This window comes from Catharus ustulatus, chromosome 1 (assembly GCF_009819885.2).
Source record: "Catharus ustulatus isolate bCatUst1 chromosome 1, bCatUst1.pri.v2, whole genome shotgun sequence".
In the NCBI taxonomy this organism is placed as follows: domain Eukaryota; kingdom Metazoa; phylum Chordata; class Aves; order Passeriformes; family Turdidae; genus Catharus; species Catharus ustulatus.
Genome location: NC_046221.1, coordinates 107,452,094 through 107,478,358, shown reverse-complemented (window position 1 = coordinate 107,478,358; position 26,265 = coordinate 107,452,094). Strand labels below are relative to the sequence as shown.

Genomic DNA, 26,265 nt, shown 5'->3' with positions numbered 1-26,265 from the left:
GAATCCTGAGGGACTCCCAGGAGCTCTCTCACCTCTTCTGCAATGAAGAACTCTGCAGGAACAGATGCCCACTGAATTTCTGCCAAGAACAACTTTCCTACCTCCAGTACGTGCACGGCAGGGAAGAGAGGGCACCTGGAGCTCTGGTGCTCCTGCTGCTGGCTGAGGTACTGGCAGGGTTGTGCTCATGTATCCCTGACTTAGTGTGTGTGAGAGCAACAAAGGGCAATAGCTGAGCCCCTTGTATCTGGACCTGTTTGCCTGCTGGGCAAAAACCAGGTTCAAGGGGGAATAAACCCTCCTTTCTTCATTGCACTACCCCTCTTGCTACATAACCCACTTGCTGCACATCCACTGTTGGGCTCCAGGCTTTGCCCAGAGAAAAAAGGAGTGTATGGAGTGTCTGTATAATTACTCACAGGTACCAAGAGCCAGAGATGCTCCAGATTCTGGCTCCTCGTGGTGGGTGGGTTGGGGTCTGGCAGTCCATATTATGGAACATGGCTGGAGCATCTCGTTAAAGCCGTGGCTGCGTCATAGGGAGGCTCCACGTGATTCCACTCTTGCCCTTTGGTCAGGATGGTCACATGGGTTGCATCTCATGTTCTGTAAAGCTTAAAGGGTCATTTTATTTTACCTTATTCTTGCATGTAGCTCATGTTCTAGGAGGAGTTTCTGCTTCTCTCCTGCAGCACTGGAGTTGCTACAAAAAGCTGGTGCCTTGACTGTTATACTCCCGTGATCCCAAAGGCTCAGTGGTCTGCAGTAAGGGAATCATCAATGTTTGGCAGCAAAACTCATGAGGCTGTGAGTGAAAGGGAGAGCAAGGGCATGAGCTATCCTGGGCCAGCACTTTTGGCCACTCCAAGTCTGGGTGATTACCAAGAATAAAACTTTATTAGCAGCATGTTTCAGGCTTTCTCAGAGCTCAGAAGAACCTTTGGTATATTCAATGGCCATGCTTATGCAAGTATTTCAGTTTATTTCATTTTCTGTGCAAAAAGGCTTGCCTGTGCCTAATTGTTCTAGTGCCATTTCTGGATGTTAAGGGTGCTTTCATTCTGGCAAATACCCAAATTAGTGATTGTAAGACCTTTTCAAGATGATGTGCAAGAAAATAAAGAACAATAGGCAATTTGCTATCTTTTGTGAGGAGGGGATGGGAGAGCAGCTGAATACGTCATGCTGCTTCTCCACATGATCTAGTTCAGAACTGAGACATGTTGCTATAACCCACTACTTCCATGAGAAAGGAAAACATCTGACTGCAGAGATTTCTGTTTCTCTACATGTGGTGAAGCACAGACACCCTTCGTGACCATGGCATCTGACCAGGGCGGTGTAGGGATTCCTCCCCATGCCAGTCTTGGGTGGACACTCAATGCCATTGCAATTTCATCAGTTGCAACTGACTGACATCAGTTGCACGATGTGGGAGTGACCAGGCTGCTCCAGGGGTTGCTAACATATGGGTTACACCCTCTCTGCAACACTGACCCCCTTCCTCCATCTTCCAGCTAAACTGATGTTTGATCCTGCATGCAAGAACCCCTTGGTCAGACTAATACCTGCTTGCTGTGTGCTCAGGTTTTATTATAACATCAGAACTCAATGGTCTGTGGCACTGGAAACAGTTTACAACTGGTTTTTACCTTGTGTTGTTTGCACCTGTGCAAACTGGATCTACAAGGCTGACAGGCACATCAGAGGAATCCTGAAAATGCCATTGATTCCCCCCTGTGTACCCATGAATGAACAGTGTGAAGAATCCTGTTAGGGCTGATTTGGACTTGTCTCTTTTACCCTTAATTCTATGAATTATTATACCACAAGAGAATAAATAATGCCTTGATTTGGCTAGATTTAGCCACTAGAATTGGGGATGACCTTTCAAAAGCCAGTCTTTTCTCCCTCCCTTTGCAAGTAAATGTGCTGACACTGTATTTTGATAAAACTCCTTCAAATCTGGGGCATCTTTTGGCTGCATCTCTCCCAGTACTGGAAATAATGCACTCCTTTCCCCTGTGCTCTCTGTGCTGCTTGAATTCTTCATCTGCAGCAGGGCAAGCAGCCAACTCCTTTTCTGAGCATCTCTTGTCTGGGGCTCCATCCAGATGCTTTGGGAGAGAGAGTTGATCAAACAGACAGTGCTGTGATTCAGCCTGTTCTCAGGGGTCTCTGAAATGGTCCTGTAGTCCCTGGAAAATGCTGCAGCTGCCCATCAGGCTGCTTCAATGCATCTCCAAAGATGCAGTCATCCCCCACCTCCAGGATAGCGCGAAAGATGGGAAGAGATAAACACAAACATTTAGTTGGCAGTGTGAATGGTGGAAAGGATTTAATTTTCTCTGTGACATGGCTGTTTTTTAAATAATTTCTTTGTTATTATTTACCCTTCCTGCTTTTCTTCTTTTATAACTGCAACAAGTTGATGACTTTACTCAACTGTTCCTTGGCTGAATGATAATTTGATGATGAAGATGACAGCAATAGAAATTATGAACTCTACAAGAGAAGTTGTGTTTACAATGGAAATTTTTTCCAGCTTGTTTTTAGTAAATGTTGTATTTACCACAAAGCATCACCATCTATACTTGACTTGCACTGCTCATGGTCTGCTTTAGAGAAGTGACTGGCCAGGTTTGGAGACAGTGTTGAGACAGATGGACCTTCTGTCTAATGGGGTGCTGTTGTTCTCAGGCTCCTTTATTTGTCCATGGAAAGCAGCATATAAAGTTCCAAAAATGAACATGAGTTAAAAAAACCCCAAACCGACCACCAGTAATGAACAGGTTTTGTTCACATCCCAAAGATTCGCAACCATTGTCCACCTGTGAACTTCCTGTGAAGCTTGATCTTACTTCCAGCAAACCTAAAATTTCTTTTTCCTTACAGGTAGAGTTTCCTGCTCAGCCAAGCTGGTAATCTTCCCTGCTTTCTTAATTTAGGACACAATGGGATTATATTTTAAAAGATGGTTCTTGTAAACTGATTAGCACTCATGTAATGTACCCCTAAACCCTCAAAATACATTCCAAGGGCACACTGCTATGTAGGTCCTTGAGTAGATTCAAATTGGCTCTCTGAAACATTTTTCTTCATTTAGAAAAAAAGAGTTGGGAAAATAATCTTGAATTTTTCATCAAAAATGAAAAAGATATTCAAGACCCAACTGTGATTATTTTGCTTCCCTTCCAGTTTTCTCTTATAAAACATATTTACGGTTTGTGAACTGCTTTGGTAAAGGGCAAGTCATGTAATTCCTGGAGAAGGATGACCTCAGGTTATGAAAGACTCTAAAGTGAAGCCAGATGAAAAATGAGAATCTAGGGGATTTTCTTTCACATTTCTCTCCAATTTGCCATTGTGGAATAGTGCTGCTTTTACCTGCGTGTTTTTGGAACCAAAGCCATGGCAGAAGCAGCAAACCTGCCAGAGAAACCTTAGCTAAGCATTTAGGCAATTGCATGACACTTTAGAAACTTTTGGGCAGATTTTGAGCCTTATGTCCAATATTTGCTTCCTCTATGTATTTTAAAAATATTAAAGCCCCTATTATAATTACCCAGGTGACAAATGATTGTTTGCCAGTTACACTTCCTACTGCTGGCACTTCTGCTCACTTTGCATTTTGTTAAGTGTGAGGAAATGACCTCTGTATCTTCATGTGAGGAACTTTTGTGGTACATTGGCAAGTTTTATGTGCATGTGAGATAGATGTTTCTGAATGCAGCCTATGAAATACATACCATGGCAGGCCACTTGACTTAAAACTGGTCTCCAGGTAGCTCTGAAGAATTGATGGACTACACTGCTGTCCCTCTCATCATGGGAAGTGCTGTGTCATTAGAGAATAGGAGCTATCCTACATTCCCACTATTTACACAGTTCTGTTCTTTCATGTCACTTCTGGTTGAAGTGACAAATTTGGAGATGATAAAGGAGCTATGATTTCTAAATCCTTTACATTTTCTATGCATTCTGTCAGCTGCAAAATACGTACAAATGCTACTGATTTTTAGTCCAAGACTGTTTCATAGCAGCACATGCCTCCATAAACCCCAGATCAGTTGTGGCCCTTCCTCCATAGAATAATTTCTGCAGACCTCTTCTGTGAGGCTCAAAGGGCAGCAGAACTGTTTGTTCTTCAGCTTTAAGCTGTTGCACTCAAATTACACTCACCCCTCATCCTTTACATTGCATGGCTATAAAGTAGCAGTTTGTTTTTTAACTAGTGGTGTTAATTCGACATTTTGGCTGCACTGGCTACTTCTTCCTTTGGCTTTTGCTTTCCCAGCTATCACACGAAATTATTTTTTCGTAAGAGAACTCCCCTTTAATTAGTAAATTGTTTTATTTGCTGGCTGAAATCACATACCTTTTGATGGGTGATGATGAACTAGCATTATAAATGACTGGTGAGATCTGAAACTTCTTTCTCTGCTCTTTCTGCATCTGTCAGGAATAAGTAAATGAGACAGCCAGGCCCTGGTCACCCAGCCCTGTGCTCAGCATGGAGGGGAGCTGGCACAGCTCACTTCACATCTTTGCAGCTCATGTCTTCTCCCAGTGGTTATCGTGGTCACTCCCAGCTCACTGCAATTTCCAGAACATGCTGGAAAATTGCCTCTGGGAGGGTTGGCTGGGTTGGGTCCTGTTATCACACTCACACAGAATAAAGGATTGCAAGGGTGGTGGATGACCTTCTGGGTAAGAGTATTTGATACCCAAGTTGGAGAAAAGGTTGGATTCTGGGTCCTGGAGACAGGTTGTTCAACCGTCAGTATAAGACATTTGTGGTTTTGAAAGATTTTTTAAAAATCCAGCTCTGAATTTTGTATCCCTTAGTTAACTTCATTAGAGTACTATTACATGAGTAAAATACAGAGCTCACAATGAGCAAAATCGAATTAAAAACATTAGAAGACTTTGAATAGGCATTATATGAAAGAGACGAGTGAGGACAAATTGACAGTTTCTGTGTTCCCATGCTCCTTTCAATCCCATTCATCCTTCCATTGCCGTCTTGGACAATATTTCACCACTAAAAAAAAGCCTCTAGAGTTTGACTAAACTTGCTTGGACCCACCCTGAGACACGAGTATGGCAGTGCAAAGGTAGCAGACGTGCTACTGCATGTCTGCAGAGAGACAAGGCTTGTGTTGTGCAAAAGGAAGCAAATAACAACTTGCTGCTGGGTGCAAACTGGAGCAGCTGTGGACTGCAGCAGCCATCCAGCCAGTTTAACTGGTTACATACAGTGGGTCCACATGGCAGCATTCAGCATGAAATCCCACGCCTGAACTTAGTAGGGTTTAAGGGATCATGTTCATGCTGCTCAATGGGGGCTCTGGAAGGTCTAATTTTCTGTATATGGTGTCTGTCAGGAATGAGGCTGCTCATGACTCGGTGCACTGATCCTGGTGTCATTCATGTGTTCATAGTCATGCTTCCCACTGTCTGAGGGGGAAAAAATGGAAATAAATCTCACACATTTTCTATTAAATTTGATCTGCTAAATCTGATGTTCTGGGCTATTTGTCTAGTAGGGTGTAAAAATGACTGGTCACCTCTGGACTCTTTGAAGTCAACAAGCGCTTTTGAAAGAAGGTGAGGAGGTGTCTGGAGGAAGGTGGGTGGTGTGATAAGGATTCCCCTCCCACCATGGCGTAGCAATAACAGCTCTGCCGCCCTTTGGAGGGAATGGTATTTATACACCTACCAGCTCTGGGCTTTGGCTTCCACTCCTGTCTTGTGCACTGTGGGAGGTTGCAAGGAGCAGAAAATTCATATGGCATTTGTACAGCCTCTCTGAGAGCTGCAGAACAGTGAGGAGCTGCTGTGAGGAGCTGTTCTGCGCTGCTGAAGGTTGAAAGCAAAGACTGCATGGTCTGCAAATGGGCAGTGTGGGAGCTGGGGTGTCCTCTCACTGTAATTTCCACTCAACATCTCACCTGGCAGGACTCACTCTCAAGTATCTTACAGTGGGCAGGCAAGATTGCTGCAGACACCTGATTGGTGTTAGCAAATGGGTGCTCCTTACAGGGAGAGAATTTTGAAAGCTGCTTCTTTCACCAGTTCTGCTCCACTGGCCACTGAGGGATCAAAAGGAGAAACAGGAGCACAAGGCAGAAATATCAACACCTTTTCACATGGGCAGTGATTTAATGCATGAAAAACCCTTCCCTGTGGTGCCAGGAAAAGCTTTCCTTGTAACCCTCTCCTTGATAATTTCTGCCTAAAACTTCAACCCTGCATTAAACAATGCATGTTTAACCAAGTCTTGCTGATGTACAGGCTGAAATTAGGGCAGAGAGTTTTCCAGAAAAAGTGGGGAAACTCTTTCTAATGTGATTATTGCTTGTGAGCTGTGCCAGGGTGAGGGGAGGCAGAAGGGCATGAGCAGCAGCAATATGGTCTTTAGCAGGTGTTGAGGAGAGCAGAATCTAATGAGAATCATAGAAACACTTGAAAGCTTTTTAACTCCATACAGGATTTTCAGAAGCTGTTGATAGGAAACAGTAGTGATCCAACTGACAGTTAAAGAGATGAAAGGAAGCCCTTTGGATTAAATAAGATTTAGGAAATAAAAGGATTAGTGCTAGACAAAAGCTAGATTTAGGGGTTTATTTAATGAGTGCAGTGTGGCATGATGGGATGTGGGGCATCAGAAAAGACATGAAAGACAAAATAAAAAGACAAATGTGGGAGGTAGTACGGAGGCAAGGAATCAGCACAACATCTCCAAAATCCCTTCACAAATCTTCTTGTAATTGAAAATGGTACCAAAAAAAGTAGTTTTCATTAGCAGTCCTGGCTCTTTACATAGTAACAAGAAGTATTATAATGACAGGAAATCTTCTGTGATGGGGCTGTCAGCTAAATCCCTGCCACAGGAGAGAAGAGCGTACATTATCAATCTACTTGCACTTATAGATGTCTGATGAGGTAAAATCAGATTTAAGTAAAATCATCATTCTGTTGGATTCATAATTTGTTGTGCTTCCAAGTAGGGGCTGCTGAAGGACCGGTCTTTAAAAGCTCCATTTGGAGCTCTGTAGTGAAGCAGTTGGTAGTCTCAGAAATGAGGGGTATGCACATGTTGGTGAAGTGAGGAGCACAGGACTCCTGCATGCAGCATCTGTCCCAGGAACACTTTGTCTTGTATCTTTAAAAGCAGGATTAAGAGTTTTCCAGAGCTCAAGTTCTCCACTTAATCATCTAAAGGTACCCATTTGTATTACTAGGGAGGTGAAGAAAACTAAAAAATATGTGTAAGAATATGACTCAAACAGAGCAGTTGTTCATTTAGCAACTCCTCCAAAGTCTGCTGAAGACAGTAGAGTGGCTACCAGTGGGTTTGGCTCTGACATTAAAATAATGTAGCCAGGTAAGTGTGGATACTCTTGGCTTATGAGTGCTATTTGGAGAAAATACCATATCCTCTGTTCCAAAGATGCTGTTACTCCCAATCTTCTGGATAGTAATGGATGTCTCTAATGTAGGTACGGATACCTCTAATGAGAGGCTATTAGAGGAAGAACAACAGAACATTTTTTCCTCTCTTCAAGTCTCCAAGTGAAATTGGGTCCTTTTCTTATCTAGGTGCAAAAGAAAACATATTTTGTGACTTAATTTTTCAATAAGAAGATTTTTTCGAACACAGGTAGTTACAACTGGTCAGGGAAAGTTCTTGGTGGATGTTCACATAAAAGAAATCCAGATATATGCTGTCAATGTTTCTGAAAGACATTAGGATAAAAATGTTTCTTCAGACAATATTCTCTTTTCACTTGTTCTATTACCACAGAGGAATGCTAGTAGGATTTACAAATGGCTAATAGGTAATAAAAAAACAAATGAAAACCTAGGAAATTACTTTATTTAAGTTTCTTGGGAATGTTTTATATGGTATTTTGTGGTTTGGACCCTATGCTGTCCCCAAGTCGTTTTGTTGCTGAACATGAATAGGAAATATAAATAAAATAATGGATTAAAAATTTTTTTAATTGCTTTGTATCTTTTATATTATTCTCTGTAAAGAGATGTGTGGTCCAGTTCATTGCCTTTGCATGGAAAAGGAAGCTTGACTGAAAATTTACAGTGTGCCTAAGAGACATTTTATTTGTTCAATAAAGCAACTTTCAATATACCAAATAAATAAGAAATTTTTAATGATTTTTTTTTATCCAATTAGCCCTTTTATTTATTTTATTACAGTTTTTGTCCAGTTGAGTGAAAGCAGTTAAAAGTTGTTTTCCTTAATGACCACAGTATTAATACAAAAGTAATGTGGTCTCCATTCAAATATGATTTTTGAAGGCACTTAAACATCTGCTTGGATTTTCCAAAACACCCATCTGGATGAAGTGTCTAATAACTCATAATGTCAGGGGGCATATGTCAGCATCTGTAAATGCTTAGGTACCCTTGGAACTGGGGTTTTCAAAGTTTGCTTTAAATAACTTGCCTGCAGCACTGGACTCCTTGTAGGTGTCTTCTCACTTCCAAGTAAATGCAATCAAGTCCAAGGGGCAAAACTGAGTCTTTGGACTACCCTGCAGCACAAGTCCTTTCTGGTCTCTGAGCACTTGATTGTGCCATGTCCTTGCTTTTGAGGGCCTGAATTTACAGCCTGAATAAATGCCCTGTAACAGTAGGCTTTATTCATGTGTACTTCAGGAGAAGAGTGGGTTTGCTGATTTGGTTGATTTATTCTCCCCCCTCATTTTTAAAAATCATAGTTTATGCCTGCCAAATCTGTTTCAGAGCGTACAGGTGACAAATAGGTGACATTTGTGGCGTTCCTTTACACCCAGTCCTTCCTTTCCCTGAGTTGACTAAATGTAAGCAGTTTTTCATGAAAACAGTAATTGCCAGGAAATTCTGGTGCAGGTTATTTCAAATCTTCCACGTCAGAGTTTCACATCCTTCTTCCAGGATCTGAGGACAGAACTGCAGATATCTGCAAGTATAATAGAGATCACTGGGGCTTAACAATGGCTGATTTTCCAGGGGATATGTTGGTTGCCATTGGGGTTTCTGTTTGTTTTTAAATCTGAAATCAATTATCTGTCATGGGAAATATTTTCTTGGACGAGGAACATTTGGAAAATGTGTTTTAAAAATGAGAAAATGAGGGTATTAATAAAGGAGAGTTTGAGGCATCATATTTAACAATGCCACTATACTGCCTTTAGGTAATACGTGGATGATTGCTTTAGCCATTATTTCAGAACATCCTGGAACACTAATTTTTACACAACTACATATTTATGATAATGTATTCCAAACTTTGAAAAGGTTCCAACATTACTTTCTTTCAAAATTACACTTAATTTGATTGTGCTTCTGCACTGCTGTCTTCTCTCATTTTTGTCTCTCTTTCAATTAGAGTGGAAGAAATGCCGAAATATTGTTGTGATGGACTTGAAATTCCTCTGCCAGAACATACCAGAGGTTTCAGGAGAATAGGAACTCCTTTTGTCCTCAGCCACAGCGGAATACTTATCTGTTGTCCAAGTGTGTCCCTGGGGACAGCCTTCACACACAAGCAATTTTTCCTTACTAGCAACAGGGCTGGTCTGGCAATTATTGCACTCTGTGCCCTCCCACCAGCTCCCCTTAGCCAGCCACTGCTGCTAATGTAAGTTTGAGGGGGCTTGTGCCCCTCTCAGGCACTATCCAATATCTTCCAATCCCAAAATGAAATTAGCAGAGCCAGAAACAGACTGTTCCATACTAATCCCACATTATGAATGCCACAAAATAAAATGGCTAAGGGAAATGTCTGTGGATTTTTTTTTTTCTGGCTTATTTATTCTACAAATACATTCTCCAGGTAATACATGTGGTTTAACCTTAGAAAAATTTTGGTGCCACTTTGTGCAATTTTAAGGTATAAACCATATAAGACTTCAGACTTGGATCTTAAAGGTCTTTTCCACCCCAAATGATTCTATGAAAGTTTGATTCAAGTCCTGTATGTTTTTTTTGTAGACATTATAGATGAAAAAGATTATTTTTCTTTTTTTTTTTCCACTGGTGTGTCACACTGTGGTAAGCAGCAGCAAGGTGGAATGCTGAAATCCCTGCTCAGATGGCCTGGCACTCTACGTAAAGGCATCAGATGAAGTTTATTGAACTCATACCTTCTCTTACATGAGGTCATTGTGCAGATTGTCTCATGCTTCTGGTTGGCTTTGGTGTGAGCTGCAATGTTTCTATGATCTCAGCCTAGGGACAAGTTGGTGGCCCCAGACTCAGCAGTGGTTAAACACGAGTATAAACAAAGTGGAGATTTGCTATGTGCCAGACAAAGTCACTTTCAAGTGTGCCCACAAACTCATAGAAAATTGGAATCTCTGGTTTATTGCGAATATGTAATGGTACCAAAAGAAACAGTATTCCAGGCTAAATAATATATAATGGTTACCAGCTCATGTACCTTGAGTCTGTGATTTCAGTCTGTGAAAGTTCAGATGATAATTCTGTAAATACTAGCGAAAGGCTTTGAATGTATTGTCAGTTTCCTTTCTTACACATTAAAGGATTTCTGCACTACTTGCTTTAGCCCTTCATTTTAATTTATTTTTTCTTGAGTAAGTCAATGAAGTCAGCTTTATGAGATATTAGATCATGTATGAAATGCATCTATATAACTCGATAGACACATTTTTTTTCTTTGTCCTTGTGGTTATTTATTTTGAAGGAAGCAATGTATAAACTGTCAGCAGTTCTTAAATGACTGAAGCCTTCAACTGTTGTGTTTTGGGGAGCAGATGGTTTGCCTGCAGCCACTGAAGGATGCTATCCTCTGTTTTATATTTTCAAGCCAAGAGAAAGGGAAAATGCAAGCTTACAAAAAAGACTGTCTCATGGAAGGAATTGCTAAAACATTCTTTAGTATTGTCATCAGTAAATTATATCAAATTGGGCACATCAGAGGCAATATGACAAGCTTCTGGGTGGGTGCAGAGGAAGGAGGAAGGATTTTTAAAGACAGGGACATGTACAAACCACATTAGTAGTCAACAGTCAACCCTACTCCTGGGCCAAGGTATAAGCTGAGCATAAAGGCGTAACTACAGAGAGAGCCTTGGTTTACTTCTGTGTGTCTCTGTGTGCTTGGGGAGCTGAGTAGCACCTTCTAGAACTGCTTTGATGTTTAGCAATTGGTTTATTTTTAAGTGTTTTGGTTAAGCTTCACAAACTCATGAAGATTCCCTTTGAGGAAACTTGCCATAATGCAGATGTTGAAGAATAAACTTAAGAGGTGGGCTCAAGCTGAAATCTGCTGAGGCTGCTTCCCTGTGTATCCACCACAGGAAAAAAGACCTTTTTTGGGAGCAATCCTTCCAAATGATAATGAAAAGATATGAAACTGTCAGTGCAACCCCTAAAAATCAGGATAGTTTTGAAATAGTAATGTGTTCACTGTAACAGGTAATGGGAACATTACATCTGGTCTTCTTCAGGATGAATCACACACTTTTCCTCTTTTCTAATTCTGCAGAGACTTGGCACCTCTGTGTGATGAAATCCTTATACTGGCTGTGGTTACAGGGCTGAGCAAAACACAGAGCAGATGAAGAGATACAGGTCAGTATGTGCATCTAAAACTGTTTGCCAAGATGACATGGATTCAGAGGAATGTTTGAATATCATCCAGAATTTGTCATTCCTAAATATACATCCACTGAGATGACCCAGGAGAATACACACCTGGTTTTTACTTAACCAGTTACAGAAGAGTTACCAGCTTGAGGCTCTGAGACACTGGAAAGTAGTCAAGACAGGTCAATGCTGTTGCTAAAATATTGTTACATTTGGGTAGTTTTAATTTTGTTAAAAAACCCCACCTGAAACCAAAAGGACTGTGCACTAAAAAAGAGGACAGAAAATGTACAAAATTACTTCAGCTTTGCCAGTTTGATAAACAGGAAAATGCTTGGGTTTTATTCCCCACTTGCTTGCTTTTGTTTTTATCTTACATAAGCAACAGACAATATTTTGAAGTGATTTTTCTTATTAATAACGTTCCCTACAGCCAACAGGCCCTTTATCTGGAAGATGATGCTTATGGATTGAAACTCTCTCGGTGGTTACTGAGATTAACAGTGCAATATTTTGTCCTCCAGTATGAGTGACTTTAAACTGAGAGGGGACAACACTGTGTGTACTATGCAAAAGTATTTCGATGCAGAACCCTGGGAATATTCCACTTCCTAGGACCTGTTACAGAAAAAGAAAAATTGAGGTTTAGTCTGAATTTTGCCTTTCTTAGGGCTGTCATTATGTCTAACTGTTGCTCTTTTACTCTCCTAACTTGTTATTCCTCTGCTAGCTGTTTATTTCTAACAGATGCCTGTAGCCAGTTAACATATGGCCTCCCTCACTGCTCAGCTAAACTGTACATACAACAACCACTCCTTCCCATTTTTTTTATCCAGCCGAACCCCATTTTCAGCTACTTAACATTTTCGTTGGTTTCTCATGGCTTCTAATTTGTCTACATTTCTGCAGTGCTGACTGAAGTATCCTGGGAGTGGCAATTTGTTTTTTAAAAACATAATAATAATAATTTTAAAAACCCCAATCTTTTTTTAATTAAAGCGACTTATTTTTTCCCCAGCAATGTAGTTTGTGGGGCCTTATTGTTCTAGGAGGGTCTGTAAGAAAATTAGAGGCCATGCTCTATGGAGCTGCTGCTTTCACAGGGAACTTCAAAAAGGAAAAAAAGCTCAACAAAACAAAACCAGCATCCTAATCTGCAGACAAGCAGACACTGACAAAATTGTCTTTGCACCTGGTGGAAATCAACCAGTCAATCTACTTCTGCTTTGTTGTTTTTACCGTCCCTTCCACAGTCCTTGCTAAATAATTTTTCCGTTAATTAATTGATAGCTGTAGATATCCGTGGGTTTCACTGCACAGTTTGGATGTGCTTTGTTTTGTGTAGGGAGCCTCCAGTTTTTTAAGGATTACAGTAGCTGGCAGCTCCTTGTGAAATCCGGTTGCTGAAGGACAGTGCTGATCCAGGGGTGCTGCGTGTGCTGGGCCAGACAGATGGTGTCCACATCCAGTCTGCACGCAGCAAAGCAAAGCCCTGCTGTCATGCCTGGAGAGCTCCTTGGAAAGCACAAGGAAGATGTGGCACACTGAGACCAAGGGAAGAGCAGCCGCCTTGTCCCAGTGAGACGTGGAGCACTGCAAAGTCTCATCTCCTTGCAAGATGAGGGATGGAAGCTGCCCTTTTGAGATGGCAACCACACCAGAACCAGTTGCTTTCCTAACCAGCTGATGTCCTTCCCATGGCACTGAGGACAGACAGCTTGGTGGCCCTGGTGGCTTGCTGGGGAGGAGCAGGCAGTGGGTCTGCAGTTCTTTGTGTGACCGTAGAAATACAGCAAGAGGCATGGCTGGATAAGCCTCACCAAGGGTTGTGAGGGATGTCAGTGTGAAGGGTGCAGCTAAGCTGAAGCCATGCAGAATTAACTTCAGTGTCTCCCTTTCATGGCTCTGTTCACATGTGAAATGAGTGACATGGAGATTTGAGGAAGAGCAGACCACATATAAAAGGAACAATCAATCTTACTGGATTTTTAAAAGAAGGCACAAATAAGTACCCCATGCAGAGGAAAATTACCTACGTAAGACACTTTCCAAGAACAAATGAGGGATGATTTCTTCCATCACTGACATCAGTTACACATATGTGGATAAACATCACAGTGAGTAGCAGTCCTGCAATCCACAGGGGCACTGGAAAAAGTAAACTCGTGGGTGACACTTCTGAGCATTCAGTTAGGGTTTGCTCTCAAGCATACCTAAATGAAGGATCCGTGGTCCCTGAAATGTAGGAATTGTTCAGCCTCCATGTATAACAGACTTTCCCAAGGGTTTGAAGGTTGTTACTGAGCAGGTCCTGTTACCTGTATTTATTTCCTCTGATGGGAAGAGCAAGGCAGGCACCCAAGAAGCACTAGCATTATGTTGGGAAAGGCACAGGAGAATACTGAGAAGCAAAGCTACAATTTTCTCCAGCATTTTACTGCCTCCCTTCATTGCATGTCTGGTAGAAGTAAACAAGATCAGATACATTTATACTGAAAGCAGTTCTGGCAAATTTGGAATCTCTCAACTGCAGATGGAGAGATGATGCTTCATGATGCTTCACATTTCTGGTCTACTGCATATTCAGAGCTCTCTCTGCCTTCAGTCTCAGTGCTGCTTTGGCTCTGAGATCATTAGCTTCATTTTGTTCAGCTTCAGCAATGTGGCTCCCAGATGTGTTTTCCGGTATTTCGTTTATAACTGTGAGGAATCTACAGCATCCAGTCACCCCTGTGCCTGCTTTTTTTTTTTTTTCCTTGGCATTGAAATTCTCTGAACAGGACATTCCTATTAACATCAACAGTCAAAAATGAAATAAAACTAAAAAACCCTGTAAGGTTTTCATTCTCACCAGGAAGCTCTTTAAGGTAGAACTTCAACCACACACACTTTTATAGAAATATTTGCTGGTAAAATTATGGGAGTTTTTTTACTCGCCACTACGCTTATAGGAGTTTTCAGCTGACATCTTACATCCATATGAAGTGTGCCTTTTCAGTCTCCAGCTTTGTGAGTATCAGTATCAGTGTTGTAGCCGTGATAATTTTGGAATGTAAATGGTTTATTTTATTACACCAGCTTATAAAGATGAGAGAAAAAATGAGCTGGGGAAAGGCTTGTATGCCTGAAAACTTGTCTGCTTTCTCCAGCCATACGGACTTGAAAGATATTATCTGCCTTACAAATTTTGCCTTCCTTTGAAAGCATGTGGTTGGATTATTATTTTCAACTATTGCTTAGATAAATAGTTTCTAAAGAATTTGGGCACACAAAGTAGCCCTTGCTAAATTGTCTAAAGATGGTTTCTTAAATGAAGTGATTTTCTTCTCAGACACACAGAAATGTTTTTTTGCCAAAGGTATTTCTAGATACAGTAGTTTCACGAATACAAGCCGCACGGAGTATAAGCCGCACTTCCGGTGCCTCGACAATGTTGCTGTCTTTGTCAATAGATAAGCCGCACCCCGAATATTAGCCGCACTTTCGTTCGTAGTGAGAATCCGTGCGCAGCTTTCACAAATTGGCCAATTAGTAACAGGATCGCGGCATAGCGGGCTTTACTGGCTCGGGGCGGGGCCAGGAAGGCTCGGCCCGCTCATGGTTGCCGACGGGGCCGGCCGGGTGGTGCTGCAACCGCCGCCGGGCTCACTGGCCCCCCTCTCCCGTCAGCACTGCCTCGCTGCCGCGTTTGCTCGTCCTGCCGGCGGGCCAGCCGCTGCCAGGCTCTACTGGCGGGGCGGCCGCTGCCAGGCTCGCCGGCCGCCCCCTCCTGTCTGCACCGCCGCCGCGTTTGCTCGCCCTGGCCGGCACTGCAGGCCCCCGCACCGCCCGGCTCTCCCACGCTGCTGGGCCCGATTCTGCTGGGCTTCCCCCACTGCCAGGCAGCCCCACCCGCCGGCCTTCCTGCTTCTGCCATGCTCCCCTGCACTGCTAGCCCCAGTTCTCCCGGGCTCCCCCGCCCTGCTGGCCCTGGGCTCTGCTGTCCGCCCTGCCCCACCCTGCTGGCTCAGGCTCTGCCGCCCGCCCCCCACACTGCTGGCCCCGCCTCTGCCAGGCTTTCCCACCTCAGCCGGGGCTGGCCGGGCTCCAGCTTGACTTGGGGCTGCCGCGGGCTCTCACTTCCGTGTTGGCAGATTTTAGAATTTTGTTCATGTATTAGCCGCCCTCGAATATTAGCCGCACTTCCGGGTTTCCACCAAACTTTTGGTCAAATTGGTGCGGCTTGTATTCGTGAAATTACTGTAATTTTAAAGAACAGAGAATGGCTTGTTCTTACAAATTTTCATATGCGTAGCAAAAAAGTGCAGGCACTTGTTTTTGTCCAAGTAATTTTAAAAAGATGTCACTGTGTCTGGCTTCAAAGTGCCTGATAAATGTAGATCAGAAAGGCAATGAATTTGAAGTATTAGATTATGCATCTCAGAGCACTGGGGAAAATTAAAAAGGGAGGCTGGCTAAAAGATAGAAAAATACATAGCTCAAGCAGAATTTGGGAGTTTGAGTTACTTTCCTTTATAAATTGATTTTGTTTCACAAGATCTTCCTATGCCTCCTGCTGCAATGAGAAAATATCTTTAGCATACTTTGTTTTTGCAGGCTTTGCATTTGCAAACTCACCAGCTGGATCCTGAAGGAAGATCATGAACTTTGCAGAAAGCAGCTAGTCTGATCTTGCCTGTGCATAGTTTGAATTGCAGTATCTAACAATTGGTTTGTACTTGAAAGGGTAGGGTGTACCATCTTCCAAAAGTATTGCTGTTAATGATAACTGTTCATTTTTCAAATCACAGGATTTGAATCGTGATTATTCCTCAGCATTTCCACCAGTGTGCTCCTCCTTTTAATCCAGTGGTCTCTGCAGAAGCACTGGATATTTAGCTGTGTTTTATTGCACTGACTGCAGAATCCAGAACATAATGAAGAAAGGCCCCATCCAGTGTTTTTGGTAGGAGCCATATTCTATATTCTATATTCTATATTCTATATTCTATATTCTATATTCTATATTCTTCCATCAAATCCCAGACTATCCATCATCTTCCTTATGTTAATGATTCCAGGCTTTATAAACTTACTTGACAGGAGAAGGTCTGCCTCTTGGCTAAACCTGCCTCTATCCTGCAACATCCTTGCTGAGGTGGTTAGTCCTCCACATTTCCTTCACTCTTGGCTGTCAATGGACAAAAAGCTTTCTCCAAACACCCTGCCATGTCTCACACTCTCTCTTCACGGAAATAGTTGTCAAGATGCTGCCACATATATAAGACCAAGTTCTATCTAATTTTTTTTCCTTTTCAAAAGGGTGGTTTTTTTCTGTTTTACTTTTGTCTTTACCATTGTGTTTCTGGTTTTCTTGACCTCTGAGTCAAGAAATTACATCTTTGCTTGTATCAGACACAGTGCGGCCAACAGGAATAGGGAAGGGATTCTCACCCTGTACTGGGCACTGGTGAGGCTGCACCTCGAATCTTATATTCAGTTTTGGGCCCTTTACTACACAAAAGACATTGAGGTGCTGGAGTGTGTCCAGCCAAGAGCAACAGAGCTGGGGAAGGCTCTAGAGCACAAGTCCTGTGGGGAGCAGCTCAGGGAGATGAGGGTGTTTAGGCTGGAGAAGAGGCGGTTCAGAGGGATCCACATCGCTCTCTACAACTGCCTGAAAGGAGGTTTTGGGCAGGTGAGGGTCGGTCTCTTCTCTCAGGTAGCAAGTGACAGAACCAGAGGAAATGGCTTCAAATTGTTCCAGAGGAGGTGTAGATTGGATATTGGGAAAAATTTCATGCAAATGGTGGTCAGGGATAGAAATAGGCTGCTCAGGGAAATGATGGAGTCTTCCTGCCTGGAAGTGTTCAAAAGGCATGCGGATATGGTACTTGGAGACAAGGTTTAGTGGTGAACATAGCTGGACTCCATGATCTTAAAGGTCCTTTCCAGCCTTAATGATTCTGTGATGCTATGGTTAGTCTGCTCTAGCTGGGACCAAGCCATCAATAAGCAAATCTCCTGTCAGTGCTGTTCTTGCTTGTCCTTCCCCACCTTTGCACAGATATCACAACATATTTATTAAGCACTTCAAGGCACTAGCTGATGACTCCTGCATAGAAAATTCATTACTTAATCTTATCCTTTATTTTCTAGCCTGTTTCTGAAATAGCCGCAGTTCTCTGCCTTTCTCCTCATAACTACCTAATTTTTGTATGGCTCCCTGAAGAGACATTTCAAGTTTACTCTCCAACGCTTGCCAGGGCAGGGCCCCAATCACATTCAGAAGGACAGCCTTTTAGGCCCAGCAATATGACCCTGATATGATGTGTTGTCTTCAAAAAGGCTGGAAATTCAACCCTTGGAGATGCAGACTTGTCTACTGGTCAGTGGAAAAATGCATACAAAAACTTGCTTAAAAAAAAAGTTGACAAAAATTCAGTCTATGCTTAAGAAACAGTGCTGCATTAAGTGTTTTTCTAGGAAATGCTGAACCTCAATTCTGAAGCCTTTAATGGCTTCAAAGTATGGGATATGCCATGGCAGAGCCTCATGACATTAAATTATTATTCTGTCATATGAGTGATGTTAACCAGATCGACTTAATCTTCTTTGAGGCAACACAACAGCCACATTGGAACTAAGTATTTTCATTCTCATTTTTTTTATGTTTTGTGTGTGTGAAACAACTGAATTATGGTGGGAAAGAAAAAGAAAAGAGGGATTTGTGTTGGGTTTCTTTGACCAGCTTCTAGTTAAGCTTCCAAGTGTTGTTAATATCTAATGTACTTTCCAGGGCCTTCTGTGTATTATAATCTCTAATCATCTGTGCTACAGTTTTCACAGAAGTGCTAAAACCATTTTACCACCACTTCCCTGGCAAGACTGTTCAGAGACTCTTTCAAAGAATGAAGCTTTTCATGAACTACAAATCCAAGACATTTGTGAGGCCTTTAAAATCTTGGCATTTAAATTACTGTGTTAAGTCCAAAAGTAATTTTTGGATCTGCAGTATATAAAATCAGTCCTCTAGCTCCTTGTAAATATCAGAACTGAAAGAGGACTGTGAGAATTCAATTGTCTGTATCATAATTAGTAGAAGTAAGTACATTGATATTTGGGACTATTAAACAGGTTTACAAAGGAGTAAAGGTCTCCATGCTTCAGTCCTTTCTTCCAGAATTGTAGGCAAAATTCAAAAATTGGTTCTCTGTAACCAAAAATTTGTATGTTTGTGGATATTGGTTTTTTTTAACAAATATAACCACTAAAAAAAAAAAAAAAAAAAAAAAAAGGAATTTAGTTCAGGGCTAGGGTAAAATTAATTTTTACCTATTTTCTACCAAAATTTTAAAGTTCGTAATTTGTAAAGGAGAAAATTGGATGACAGGAAGGTATGAACTTTGCCGACGTGAAATGTTTTATAATGGAAATTTCACGGATTTTTTTTCCTTTTTCCTCATGAGGAAGACCACTACAATCAGACCTTAAACATGAAATACAAATCCATCTGTTGGGGTTTTTTGTATGTTGTTTTACTTGCTTCATTTTGTTTTATTTTAATCTTTTTATAACTGGCATAAATTATCAGGTTAGAACTTGGTCTGGAGCTTTTGGTGTTGTTCAAGACACTCCCTTTCTCCACCCTTCTTTTAAATATGAAAAATAGAGATGGAATCCATTTCTGCTTTCACTTGACAGTAAAAAAAAATCTTGACTAGCACAACTACACGGGGAAAATGAGTGTACATGAGACCAGGGCTAAGACCTGCCTATTTTTATTAGGCAGGGATATGGCATGGGAAGAATGTAAGCAAGCAAAGTCCAGCACAAGGCTGTCACTCCAGCTTTGGGTGGTGCAAACATACCTTTACCTTAGTGAAATTAGAAAAAAACCAACAAAGTCTTTGCTTTTCAAATCCCATTAATATCTCTCAATCTGGGGCGTTGTGTAAATGTCACAGAAATCTCATTTTTGACATTTGATTGATGCCAGATAAGAAGTCTATGCCCCTTCTTAACCAAATTTTTTGTGAGAATCACACAGATTGATCTCAATCATACTCATGTAGGCAGCGAAGTTAATGCTAAAATAACAGTAAGTCCCCAGGGGAAGAGGGAAGTTGCTGAATGCTTATGAATTAGTTTGGGGGTCTGGACTTGGCAGGTGTGAAGAGTTTCACAGTTAATGGCTTTGGGAATTCATTCTGAGATGGTTTCTAAATCTTGTGCAGTATTCACATGTTGTGACAATAAATCATAACATATATATTTAACACCTGTTGTGTGCACACACAATATACTTTTCCCCCTAAAACTGCAGGTATGGGGAGCACTTGTGTGGCTTTGCTTTGCACTTTACTGAGGGGAGGAGAGGAGGGAGCTCGGTGAATTTGCACCTTTTCAGGAGCCTTTAAGAGGCTCAGGAGCCTGTGGCAGCTCCCACATCCCAATTTGGGGGTGTAGTCACATGTGCAGTGCATTCCTCTGTAGATATTGTCCATGCACATACAGTGGGAATTAGTCTGAGAGTTGTGAGACTGCATCCATCAAACCAGGTGCAGGCAAAACAGACTCCTTTCTCAGTAGTCTGCCTTGCATTATTACAACATTCAGATTCCCAGACTGCCATACAGATGTCAGCAGACAGCTCAAAGTGCATCAATTTGGAGACACCTGCTCACTTGACAGCTGCCTCAGAGATCCAGTGAGTCTTGTAGTTTTTCTTTGCTCTTCTTCCACAGGTGAGAGGTGTGAGAGACCTGACAGTAAAGAATGAACCAGCCTTTTTCCTTGGCAGTGAAATGTGAGCAGTTGTGTTAATTTACAGACATTGTAATCCCTTGCTGTTAATTTTGTTTTGGAAGAAAAAGATGAAAGATCCTGTGTTTTCTAGAGGCCATAAACCAGATTGCCATAAAAGAAAATTATCCAAAGCAGACAACGATAACAAAAATAATTTAGATACTCATATCAATTTTTATCTGTCTTGCGCTTTGCAGGTTTCTGTCTGAGAAAGTTTCTGAAATCTAAGAAGATTTCAGAAGAGCAATAGCAATTTAAATAGTGAATAGTATCATGGCAGCTCTGGAGGCAGCTCTTACTCCTATCAAAAACACGGCAGGATATTAATCATTCTTTTGAACTAGAGTTGAGTACTTCAGACAAGGGGTATTAACCTCCAAAGGGTGAATGGTGACAGGTGTTTTCTCAGTTTCCATTCCTCATCTCAACTTCAGCCCTCTCTCCTCTAAAACACCATATTAGAGAGGTCAGCTGTAAACATGTCACAAGCATATCATAACACCACATTACATCATTGCATACAAGATTTCAGAGCATGAACACCTCAATGAGCTTCCTCAGTGTACCACACAAGGATCTCATGAGACCCACTAGTGGCTTTTCCTAGCTAATATCTTTTGTTTCCATTCAGCAGCCTGAAATAGTAGATCACTTTTGTGAAATGCATGCCGAAATATTTTGGCTTTTAATTAGCCCCAAATCTTTGTCTGGCTGAACATTTTTAGTTTTCTACATCTCCATGGGAAGTAGCACCTGTTGGGTCCGGGTGTTGAACCCAGAATGCGTGTAACTCATCAAGCAGAGCTTAGAACATCTGCTTGCAGACGCCTTTCTAACTACTGTGTGTGTCCACAAAACTGAAGACTTTGAGCTCCTATGTTAAGTCTCTGTATCTGTCTAAAGCAGAGGCCATACTGTCTCTCACAAGGAGGTGCGAGCATACTCTGAGCTGACTGGAAGCCATCGAACAAACCAGTGTGGCACCATGCCTAAACTAACATGCCCTGCTCTCAGCTGAGCTTTATTAGCCTGGGCTTGGTGCCCTGCTAACCACAGCTGTGGATTTCTTGTCAGCTTGGGACTACAAGCAGAACAAGCTCAAGTCTCTCTACAGGTGTTGCTGTAGTGTTTCAGTGCCTATGAATAGTGCCATCATTAGAAATGCGAATGTTTCTACTTTCTGCTCTTAAAACAAGCCACAAGGTGAGTTGCATGCATTCCCATTTACAGCCCCTCCATCAGCAAGACCACTTTACCTTTGCAATCCTTTTGTAGCTGCAGAGACAGGGATTTTTGTAGCTCATTAACAAGAAAAGAAAACAACAGAACTATAGAAGATTGAGAAGGAGTAGATGAGGACAGACTTGGAAACTCATGTGGAAGAAACAGATGTTTCTTAGAAATGTCTTCAAATTATTTAATCTAGGTTTCTGATCTGGAGGCTGGTGGGTTTTTTTTAAGAACATATTTTTGAGGGTTTTCCCTGTGAAAACATATTGCTGGAAAATGGCTATTTGTGAAAACAAAGCTCTGCATTTAGCAAAAGACAAAATGCCTTGGGCACAATTGTCCTTCCCTGGCTTCTGGTTGAATCCATGCTGAATGAAGCTGAGTGGAAAACTTTAACAATGGTGAGCCCTAGCCTACTAGAAGGCTATCACAGCTTTTGGAGCACGTGTTCTTTGTTTATCATCTTCGTGCTCTTTGGTTTTGTAATTACAGAGTTTATGGGTGATAGATTCATGGCATTTGTGAGTATGTTTTATCCTCCTTTCTGAGGAGTTAAGTGGTTTCCCTTCTCCCCTTTTTTGCTTTCCACCTTTTATTTTCACACACAGATACCTGTTACAGTTGAAATGGGTAAATTTCAAACTTAAAACTGATAAATTTGAGTTTGACAAGCTGGGATGCTTTTCCCAGCAAAATCTGAGATGAGAGCTCAACTGTTCTTTCTTTCTATTCAGAATTGCTCAAGGGTTTGACTAAGCTTCCTAACTTTGAACAAGTGAAGGTATTGAAAGAATGACAAGTTATGTTATTTTTTTTCTGATTTTAGCTAGAAGTAGATAAAAGAAGAGCATATGAAAATGGAAATTGATTAACTAAAATGTTTCCACAAAAGAATCTTTATTTTCTTTTGGTTTTCTTCTTTTTTCTTGTTTTTTGCAGGTATTTGATTAATGTACTTTCAAAGTATGCAAATTTTTCATTTTGCATAAACTTCTGTCAGTTAACAGACACCTCTGCCATTGCAAAAAGCACTCTCCAAAATGCATTGACCTTATTGCCAAGGGGATGTTCAGGGAATTTTTTTCTAGCTCACAAAAAAAGCAGACTAAAATTTATTTTTTCCCCTTGTCTGTAAAGTCATGGAATCCCATGAGTGTGCTTGGGGAGAATCCAGTCCTGAATCTGGAGGTACAGTATGAGTTGTGTGATGCTTGGGCTCCACTACTCTCCAGATCAGTGAGAGAGGGCAACTGAGAATTTTGGATGCTCTATGTTGGTGCCTTCCATGCTGTTTAAGAGAAAATATTCCTGTGGCATGTGGGAGGGTGGTGGAACAAACCTACCTTGTCCTTAGCTGTAGAGTGGTAGCTATTTCCCACAATGAGACAAGTTTGTTTTTGGCACACTGTTTATTACTGGGAGTGCCGTTTTATTTGGCTTGCTGGTTTTGTGCTGTAGCTGGTTTTGTGCTGTGTGCCAGTGTCTCATGCTACAGGAATAGGATGGCATTTGGAAGATCATGTTTTCTACTTGTAAAGATGGTATAATGATTTTGCAATGAGTGTCTCTAAATTTTCTAACACCTGTTTTTGGAATCCTATAGAGAAAATGATGGATGTGTTTTAGTATTCATCCTTCAGGGGAAGAGAGATGGGGACTCTCATACCAGTGAGGAAAAATCTTACCAAGAGGGGAGAAGATGGTTCCATTATCTATGAAACAATGAAAATGTGCCTTGTAACAATGGAAGGCTTTCCAGGAAAATCAACAATTACAAAATAATGTGTTTGCACTTTCCTGCTTCTTCTGGATAGATATCTTGCATTTTGAATGATTTTAATAAAAACTGATGTAAAAGTGATTTTAATTTTTTAAAAAATTTTGATCTAATGGCAGTTTTCAAAATCCTTTATTTTCTAGATGATTTTTACATTACTTAGCTGTGGGAAATATTTACATGGGGTGGATGGAGAGAAGGAAAGAAGGCAGTTCCTCATTTTTATTTCTATGATTTTTGTTGTTCATGTTTTTGTAGTGGGTCACACGAGCAGGCCACCCATTTGTCTCCCTTGAAAGAATTTACCAAACTTTTGACATTAACTGAATTCACAATACCTTCTGCTTCACTGTAGTTGCCTCTGTAGCAATGAAAGAATGTACAACAAATCATTTATTATTTCAAATGAATCATGGAATCATAGGTTTGTGTTGGAAGGTACCTTAAAGATCATCTATTTCCAACTCCCAACTGAATGAAGGAAGGAAGCAAATAAGCATCTAGAATTGGCTTTATTTTTTATTATTTATTATTTTCTACTGATCCAGAAAACCAATTAGGGGAACATCACCCAGGTATTAAACAGAGGACAGAATCAGCAACGTGTACCAGAGATGAACTGATAACCAAGTTCTTCACAGTCTGCTCAGATGTGATTCCTTCTACACCATTTTTCCTCCCCTTCCTAGTTTGAGAATGCTCCCTGGTCAAGACAGAGCTTGGAAAAAAAAGAGAATGAAATCCCAAGATTGGTTTAGAAATCCATAAGCCGTAAGGGAAACATTCATTAAAGTGGTGCCAGCAGCTCTGTCCCTCCTTGCAGTGCTGAGGCAGTTGTGGGGCTGGGATCGTGGCCCTTCGCTTTGTCTTGTAATCCTTGCAATCCCATCATGTGTCAATGCTCTCATGATCTGAGTGAAGATAATTAAAAGTGACTGAGTGAGAAAAGTTCTATCTCTGTGGAAAAACTGCAGTGCTCAAAATTTGGTTTTCTTTGTTCCTCACTGGAACAAAAGAGACACTTAAAACTGCTCCTAGGGGAAGATGCTGAATTAGCCTAATCTGGGTTTGAAAACCCTTAATGAGTTTAAGCCAGGTCTTGAATCTGGATTTTCTTCACTAAAGAAGGTCCTGATACTCTGTTGGTTTGGGTAGCAGAGGGTGGTCTTGCTCCATCTTAAAGAATGATGATTTCTGGATTTTGTCAATGTGAATATGCTCCTTTATACATAAAGCATTTTTACTTTTTTTTTTTTTTTTGGTTTTTTTTTTAAATCAAGAGATATTTGACCTCTCTCAAGTCATTGCTTGAGACAGTTTAAATTAATAATGAATGAAATGCATGCCAAACTTGCTCAATAGTTTCTTTGTGCTGGAAGTAACTGTCAAATGTCTAATAATTGACCAAACCTATATGAAGCACTATGTAAAAAGGTCAGGGTAATGGATGTACATGAACTCGGGAGATGTTTTTTCCGTCTACCTTCCCCTTTGATCACAGGTGTGTTCTGTCATTCCACTCCAGTAACCAAACAGATTAGCTCCTAAAATGAAAAATGGCTTGAAATTTGATATGTGACCCAGTGTCCAGGCCAAAATGAAAGGAGGAGGGAGAGAAAGAGTTATAAATTATGCTGTCTTCATATTGTGACAGTGGCAGCATAACTTTCTACAAAGGAGATAATATTTCCTCATTATTCAGCTGACCAATGAGGTGCACAATCCTTCCCAGAAGCACAAAAAGTCTCTATAAAGAATGTGTCAAGTTATAGTTTGCCAAATTAATGAGCAGCAGAAAGAAAAACATCTGCTATCTTGAGATCTGCAGTATTTTGGCAGCTGGATCGCCTCTGTACGCAAATAATCTGTATTTGCAGATATTGAACATGGTAAATGGGTTGGCTAAACAACTTTGAGAAGATGTCTTGTCCTGAAATATCTGTTATAATGTTGTAACTGATCATAGGATTGTGTTTTATCACATTCATGGAAATAAATATTATGGTGTTCTTATCAAATGTGCAGGAGTGATGGGTATGGAGAATACTGACTGCAATTCATAACATGAATTCTACTACTCTCCACTGGTTGGTTTTGTTGTTGTTGTGATTTTTGGTCTCTTTTTCCTGAAGTATAGATGCCTATGATTAGCCTACTTCTTTTGCTTTCAGAAAAGGAAGGCTCTGAAGTTTATGCTTGTTCTTGTTGCTCTTTTAATTGCCAATGTATTCAGTGGCTCATATTAAAGTAATGAAGCATTGCTGGAAATCTAAAGGAAATTTCTTGAAGCCAAATATTTGTTTCAAGAGCTGAAATACCCTGGTTGAGATTGCTGTCAAATTAGTTTTGGAAACATATCTAGATGTCAGTCATCGGTAATGCTTTTCAAAGTGGAATTTGCTAGGTAGTGTGATTTTTGAGATGATGGACAAATGAAAGAAGATCCAGTGTACAAAAATATGACAAAACACTTTTGTATTTGTAGTTTCTGGGTTGGCATTGGGGGGCTAAATTATAGCATGCACTGTAAATCTCAAGGCAAACACTGGGATCAGTGTGATTTACTTAACTACAAACTGTCAAACTCTTCCACCTTTATATACAGTACAGGCTTTGCATATTCAGAGAAACCAGAGAGCTGCAATTCACTGTTTGCAGAAAGCAATGGTAAATCAACTTTTCAGCAAGACTGGTACATAAATCAGTGAACAGTATATTCCTTTGAGACTCTCAAAACTGCACAGGAAAGCCACTCTAAATCCAGATTAACGGGGATCCTGATTTATGGTTGAATCAAACAGCCAATGTCTATTTTCAGCAATCTGAAATATTAGATTTATGCAACTTTTCTAAGG

At 41.0% G+C, this 26,265-nt stretch overlaps 1 long non-coding RNA gene across 4 annotated transcripts in view; it reads left to right on the top strand.

Annotated features, from left to right (window-relative positions):
• LOC117003717 overlaps positions 1-26,265 on the top strand; it is a 116,352-nt gene that overhangs the window by 25,600 nt on the left and 64,487 nt on the right. For 3 of the 4 annotated variants that reach the window (XR_004419544.1, XR_004419542.1, XR_004419543.1), the window contains 3 exons: positions 11,516-11,601; positions 12,962-14,625; positions 16,407-16,561. This is a non-coding gene — a long non-coding RNA (uncharacterized LOC117003717). The remainder of the gene's footprint in view (positions 1-11,515; positions 11,602-12,961; positions 14,626-16,406; positions 16,562-26,265) is intronic. The other variant, XR_004419545.1, reaches the window with a different exon arrangement.